A 7709-nucleotide genomic window follows, 5' to 3' on the forward strand; every position below is an offset into this window, starting at 1 on the left:
CTTTCTCCTCCTAGCGAACCTTTCGCTCAGCTAAATCCTAGATGATCCCTTGGTGTGATATCACCCAAATTCATTGTCAGCAAGTGGGTCAGGGCTGTTTTAGTACAAAGTCTGGTAGCTGTCACCCTCCATGTGACTCTCCAACTTCAGCCCTAAACTACATAAAGAGGTCTCAGACAAGGGACCTCTCTTTCCAAAGTAGGCTACTGCTTCCTAGGGTTGTCTTCTTTATGAAAATTATTTTATATCTGGGATGCCTGGACCTTGAGGACTTAGGCAAATTCACTTGGTTACAAAAGTTCTGCTCTCTTGCTGAGAACTTACCTTCAGTTGGAGGCTCAGCTTCAGCCTCTGAGACTCTCTGCAGAGTAAAAACACGCTGGACTACACAGAAAGGAGGGAGCCACCTTAGTTACAAAGTCTGATCCTGAGCCTTTGCAAAGACACTAAGAAACCTGGAAACAAAATGACACGGTGAGGCTTACATTGCAAACATTAGCAGGGAACTTTCACTCCAAGGTGGAAACCAACTGGTGGCAGAAGGGAAAGTCAGAAAGACTGGAAACATGAGAAGGAGTCAACACTGTTTCTGGCTTTGAAAATGTAGGGACCACATGAGAAGAAAAACAGGTGGCCTTAAGGAGCTAAGAGAGGCCCCTACCTGACAGCCAGCAAGGAATCGGGGACCTGAGTCCTAAAACCAAATTCTGCCAACTACCTGAGTGCACTTGGAAGCAGATTCTTTCCCAGAGCCTCTGCATAAAATCCAGGCCCGTCTGGCACTCTTGAGAAAAGATGAATCCAAATTGAACCTCCATGTTCTTTCCTTCATGCTATTGGAAGTGCTTATGGAGTATCCTTAATTTGCCAGGTACACTATTCTAAATGGAGGGGATGTATCAGTCAATAAAGCAGACAAAAATCTAGTATGTATACTTGTGGGGGAGACAGATGATGGAGTTTGGATGTGTTGTCCCCTCCAAAACTCATGTGGAAATTTGATCTCCAATGTGGCAGTGTTGGAAACTGATTGAGTCATGGGGGCAGATCCCTCATGAATGGATTAATGCTCTCCCTGGGGGAGGGGGGATTAATGAGTGAGTTCTCGCTCTATTAGTTCCCACAAGAGCTCGTTGCTTAAAAAGACCCTGGCACCTTCTCTCTCTCTCTCTTGCTTCCTCTCTTGCTTTCTCTCGCCAAGTGATCTGCTTGTACCTGCTGGCTCCCTGCCACTTTCCACAATGAGTAGAAGCAGCCTGAGGCCCATGCCAGATGCATCTGTCCCAGAATTGTAAGCCAAATAAACCTCTCTTCTTCATAAATTACCCAGTTTCAGTTTGTTCTGTCATAGCAACACAAAACTGGCTAAAACAGCTCCTATCACTGGAGGAGGGGCAGAATCACTAAAACTCATGTACCTGGGGCTCACCTAAGACTGAGACAACAAAGAGCACCCCTCAAGCACCAGGCTAGCAAGTGCTAGGAAGCAAGCAACAGCCAACAACACAAGGAATGGTCAAGATCCCATTCAAAGCACCAAGTGATGCTAGAGAATTGTGAAGCCTTAGTGGTCCACTGGAGGTAACCACCGCAACAACAAATGCACTGCCCACTCGACCCCTGGCTGGACTGGGCTCAGTCACCCTCCTATCCTTCCCTGTTCCACACCCAGACTCAGCCCAGCAGAACCGTGCCCATGCCCTGGTCTCTGCTATCCTACACACAAGTCTAGCCTTCAAGAAAAAGACTGAACATGCAGAGAGCAAGAAAAAACAACCCACTGCAAAGAGACAAAGCAATGAACAGATGCTAACTCTATCTTAGATCTGTATGCAACAACAAATGTATATAGTGGAAAGGCACTCCAAATATATATAACACAAAAAAGACATAGTGAGGAGAAACGGACAAATCCTCATCATGGTAATAGAGTGTAATATACATTTTTAGAAGCTAAGATCTAGAATACAAAAAAAAAAAGTAAGAATGTATAAGATGTGAATAACAATTTAAAAGCTTGATCTATTGCATATAGACAGAAGAATGCGCTGTATTATTAGAGAATATACATGCTTTTTAAGCACATCTGGGATATATATAAAAATTCACATGCTAAAAAGCAAACTTCAACAAATACCAAAAGAAAAAAGAAATCAATATTGCATAGATTCCACTTGCTGACACAAAGGGCAATAAAAGTAGTAAGAATACAAAAAATATTTAAACCAATAAACATTAAATGAAATTAATCCATACTCAAAAATACAGCCAAAGAAAAAGTAGGCTCACATTTTTTTTTTTTTTTTAGAAATTTTATCAAATTCTAGTCAAGATTTTTATAACATGTACAAGACATTCATTTGGGTTTTCTGTTAGTCCACTTTAATAATTTATACTTTTCTAGAAAATTGTCCCATTTAATTTAAAATTTATGGTATTAAATTATTAATAGTAATCTCTTATAATTCAAAAAAACTACTGTATCTGAAATTGTCTCTTTTTCATGTCTAACAAATGGTTTATTTCTGCCCACCCTTAATCAAATCTGAAATTTGTCTATTTTATTCGTTTTAAATACAAATCGATTATTTTATTATTTTAATAAATCCTTTCCAAGAATTAATTTTAGTTTTCTCTTTTAAGCTTTTTATTTGGGCACAACTTTAGACTTAAAGGAAAGTCCCAAGAATAGTACAAAAAATTCCTGAATATCCTTCATCTAGATCCCCTAAATATGAACATTTAATCACATTTGTACAGGGCATTAAAGGGATTTCAGGCTGATGAAGGAAGAAGATCCTGAGTACATGTGTACACAGGAGAAGCCCCTCACAGCCCATCCAGGGGCTGCGGCATGGGGGCCACTACCCAGAAAGTAAGGGGTCAAGGCAACTCCAGGGTATCTCTGGGTCAGAGCCACTTCGTGTCTTGATAGCCATGATTTGTCTTATCTATGGCTAGCAGATGTTGGGGCAGTTTCCCAGGGCAGCAAAGCAGGAGGGCTGTAAATGACTAAAAATCTTTACATTTGGGCTATGGTTAAAACAACTGGATGTTTTGACATTGGAGTTTAGTGTTGGTGGGCTTTTGAGCTAATGGTTCTCAACCTCCTGTGAAGAAATAAACAACATAGGGGTCACTATACAGAGGCTATCTTTGGCTCATTTACATAACAATTGAGCCTTCTCACCCTTCCCCTCCCTGTGCGTGTGTGCATGTGTAAATATTTCAATGTGCATTTCCCCCAAACAAGGACATTCTATCACACAACCACAGTATCATGATCAAAATCAGGAAATTAGCTCTTGCACAATACCATTGTCTAACCCACAGAGATGATTCAGATTTTACAAGCTGTCCCAATAATACCCCTTCTCTCTTGCTAAAGGAAATTTCGGATCCTGCACTGCAATTCTCTTCGTGTCTCTTTGGTCTTCTTTAGTTGGGAACAGTTCCTCGATCTTTGTCTTTCACAACACTGACATTTTTTGAAGAGCTACAGAGCAGTTATTTTGTGGAATGTTCCTCCATTTAGGTTTATTCAATGTTTCATCAGGATTAAATTTAGGTAATACATTTGTGGCAGGAATTTTTTTTTACCTGCTCTCTTATTCAATTTCTTCTTTTTAAATATCTGCTTATACTCATTTCTTTTCTTTTACTTTTTTAGGGTACTCTTTTCTTCCTGTGCTAGCCTCCTGAGTTGAATGTCATTAGTTTTCAGTCTTTTCATTTAATCCATATCTTAGAGCTATAATAGAAAGCTAGAAAGAAAAAGCATTCTTGGAAAGGACTTATTAGAACTGATAAAAAAAACACATTTGGTTTATATTTAAAAATAAAATAGATGAACTTCAGGCACAATTGATCAAGAGAAAGCAAAAATAAACTATTTCTAGACATGAAAAAGGAGATGATTTCAGATATAGTAGTTTTTTAATTGTAAGGGATTACCATAAATAATTTAATGCTGAATTAAATTCTAAATTAAATGTGACAACTTTTTAGATAAGTGTAAATTAGTAAAGTTGACTGACAAAGAAACAGAAAGCCAAAATAAATACTAAATGAAATGGATCCATACTCAAAAATACACCCCAGAGAAACACCAGGTATTTTATCAGATTCTGCTTGAGATTTTAGCAATGTGTATAAGCCAAAATGGATTTTTATCTAGAATATGTGAAAAAAATACTAAAAATACATAAGAAAAAGACAATCCAAAGGAATATAGGCAAAGGTGATAAACACACAAAACTACCTCATATATTGTTTATGGCTATATTCATACCTAGTAAGTAAATAAAAACATAAAAGGATACACAGCAATTTTAGTTGTTACCTCTGAGTGAGGGAGGGTGCACAGGGGCTCCAATGGTATTTATCAGGTTTTCATTCCTTAAAAAATCTGTAGCAAATAAACTTTTAACATTTGCTCAATCTGGACAATGAGAACAAAGGCTTCTTTCTTTGTACTTCTTTCTTTCTAGTTTCTTTTTATTTATTTAATATTTAGATTAGTTATGTGTTTAGATATTCTAATATTACTAATTAAAAATAGTAAAAATGAATTACAGACATACAGTAGGGGAAACCACCTTCAATAAGACCCAAGGTGGAGACTGAGTGAATGTTTTCCTACATTTGTTAATCTCTACAGTTTCTCTCCAGTGTGAGTTCATGTGTGAATATGAGATATGTAGAATATCTAAAGGTTTCCACATGTTTTACATTCATAGGGTTTTTCTCCAGTGTCAGTTCATGTGTATATGTCAAGATTTGTAGAACAAGCAAATACCTCCCATACATTCCATAGGCTTACTCTCCAGCATTGAGCTCTTTTAGTATTCATATCTAAACTCGTCTGGAAAAATACCTTATGATAACACGTGGGAATTTACTATGGGCAGAAATTCCACTAACATAAGGGATACGGGAGAGCAGTAATTCTTCATACCTTACGCAATGTGTAAGAACTCACACTTGAAAAACATTCCAGTTGTAAGGATGTGGGAAAGATTTTTTGTTTCACCACTGTTTATTTCACATATCTAAAATTACGGTAAAAGTCATGTGAAGGTAAGAATGAGATACAGCCTTAAGATATTTCACATGCTTTAATAGCGCACTGGAAACTCACCCAGGAAAAAAGCCCTCAGTATGTAAGAAATGTGGGAAAACAGTACTTAGGGCTCAGTCAATATCCACACTAGAATTCACACTTGAATAAGGTCCTACAAATGTAAAGACATAGGAAGACCCTCACTTGTTCCTCACATCTTTTCTGAACTCAACATTTAAAACCTTTCACTTAAGAGATACCTATACATGTAAGAAATCTGGGAAAGCCTTCAGAAATTCCTTAGAACCTAATATGTAAGCGGAAACAAGAATGTGACAAATGTTAAAAATCCTTCAGACATTAGTGAATAAGTCACAACGTGCAATGGAAAGAAATCTTATGCAGGTAAGATATTTGGGAAAGTTTTAGTTCTACCTCATATGTTAATATTCTTTGGTAATCTCACAGAGGCAAAAAACATGTTGTCAGTGTTGGAAATAAGGGAAATACTTCATTTATATTTATACCTTGCTCTTTTATTCTGTTGTAAAAATAATTCCCACTGCAGAGAAACTGTGATTGTAGGAAATGAGGGAAATGCTGCAACCTTTTTACAAGTCTTACTGTACATGTGAAAACCCACACCAGCAAAAAAGCTGTATGAATGTAAAAATATGGGAGTATTTTTAGTAAACACTCATGCCTTAAGAAGCTCGGAAAATGCTCACTGGAAGAATAAACTATGAATGTTAGCAATTTTGGAAAGCTTTCTGGTAATGTTCTTCATTTTTACAACAGAATTCATACTGGAGGGAAAATTAAAATAAATGACACAAAAATGAAAGAAAAAAAAAAAACACCCAAGGAAAAGACTGACACATTTGACCTTATCAAGGTTTAACACCATAGTATTGGTTTCATTCCCCCACCCCACCCCCAACTCGTCTTAAACAGAAAAGCATCAAAGAAACACAAATCCTCTTTCAACTCTGCATCACATCCCACCCCGACTGCTGCTCGCCTCTCTTCACCAAGTGCCGTAAAAAAATAGTCTGCACGAAACTGTCTCTGCCGCCTCCCTTCTCCATCAGCTGCAAACACACGCGCTCACATTGTCCCACCGTCACCGCCCAGGCCAGGCGCTTCCCGGCTTCACATATCTGAGACCCATCTCCCTACTCAATTTCCTCACTGCCTTAGTTCAGCCCTCACCAACTCCACTTGCTGCCGGTGTATTGTGACCAAAACCCAGTGTAACCGTGCTGCTGCCCCGGAGTACTGCACTTGGGGTGCGCACAGGAGGAAGACCACCCCCTTCGACCCAGCCCCAGAGCCTTCCCGGCGCAGCTCGCTGACCGGTCCCCAGCCTCGTCTCCCGGGGGCGCCTCCACGGTACCACCTCCAGCAGCACCCAACGTTTTACGCTCTTACCCCTTACAGATGCTGTTCCTTCGTCCTGAAACATCTTTTTGCTCCTTTTCACGCACACAGACCTTATTTTTCTGTAAGTCTGACCTGCAGTCACCCCTTCCCCGGTCTGAACGGACCCTCCCTCCCCTGGGTGTCCATTCATCCACAGGGATAACTATCAGGGTACCTACCTTTTGGTCGCTCTTATTTATTAACGGGCCCAACATCTCCACAGGAACTCACACGAGGATGGGACCCAGTCCTTGGCTTCCCGGGTATCTGACCCAGACACTCAATAAATGTTGGCTGAATGAGCCCAGACCCCTGAAATCACAACCATTTCACACGCTTCCCTCATTTCCCTTATAGCTCTGCGCACACCGCTGGCTGCGATGTGGGGTCCGTGGGAGCGAGGGAAGACTGGAGAGAAAGAGAAGTATCCCCTACAAGGCGGGGGGATCTCCTCAGCGGTCCTCCCTCCAGAGACCCAGGGAAGCCACGAGCGGAGTTCAGGGGTAGGGATGAGCACAGACGCTCCAGGTCAAGGGACAGAAGCAAATGTGCCCAAAGGGAAGAGGGTTGCCCTCAGGGCAGCAACAAGGCGCCCCCAGCTCACCTGGGTCCAGGCTGTCACATCTGTAGGTTCCCCACGCGAGCCTCCTGGAGACGGTGGGTTCCGACCAGGCAGAGCTGCGAGAAGAGAAAGGAGCAGTGAGACAAGAGGCCTGCTGGTGCTCCCACACCCACTACCTGTAGAGTCCCCCAGCCAAACTCGACAGCACCCCGATACTCCGAGAAGGACGTCAGATGGAACAGCCCGCCAGAGCTGAGCCGGCTCTGCAGCAAGTGAGTGGGTCTGGCCACACTGCACTCTCAACACAGCCTTGGAGCGAATATATTGCCTCGCTGGTGTGCGTCACAAGGACCTCAAAGCAGACCAGGTCCCGTGTGCCCAGTCGCAGTGGGAATAGCCTGGGGTCCGGAAGTGCGCACGTCCGAGTCCAACATCTCAAAACACTGCGCAAGAGCCCCCTCCCCGGGCGCACTACAACTCCCAGCAGCCTCTGCGGTGCGATACTTCCGGCCAGCCCCTATGCACTTCCGGCCACGGCCTCGGAGGATGCTGGCGTGGGCCAGCCAGGCGTGGCGTGGCTCCGTGGCCTAACCCAGTGTTGCTTCCATGGTGCTGGTTGCCACGCAAACTGTCCGTGAACGTACTCTCTTCCACAACCTCTCT

At 42.0% G+C, this 7709-nt stretch overlaps 1 protein-coding gene across 1 annotated transcript in view; it reads right to left on the bottom strand.

The window, feature by feature from the left end:
* The window catches only part of LOC103606784 (putative protein ZNF815), a 22371-nt gene extending 14986 nt beyond the window's left edge, over positions 1-7385 (bottom strand). The window contains 1 exon segment of the mRNA XM_008591331.1: positions 7089-7385. The gene's annotated coding sequence lies outside the window, so the exon portion shown is untranslated.
* Between the last annotated feature and the right edge of the window lie 324 nt (positions 7386-7709).

The sequence above is a fragment of the Galeopterus variegatus genome, unplaced genomic scaffold (assembly GCF_000696425.1).
Source record: "Galeopterus variegatus unplaced genomic scaffold, G_variegatus-3.0.2 Scaffold6837, whole genome shotgun sequence".
Taxonomy (NCBI): domain Eukaryota; kingdom Metazoa; phylum Chordata; class Mammalia; order Dermoptera; family Cynocephalidae; genus Galeopterus; species Galeopterus variegatus.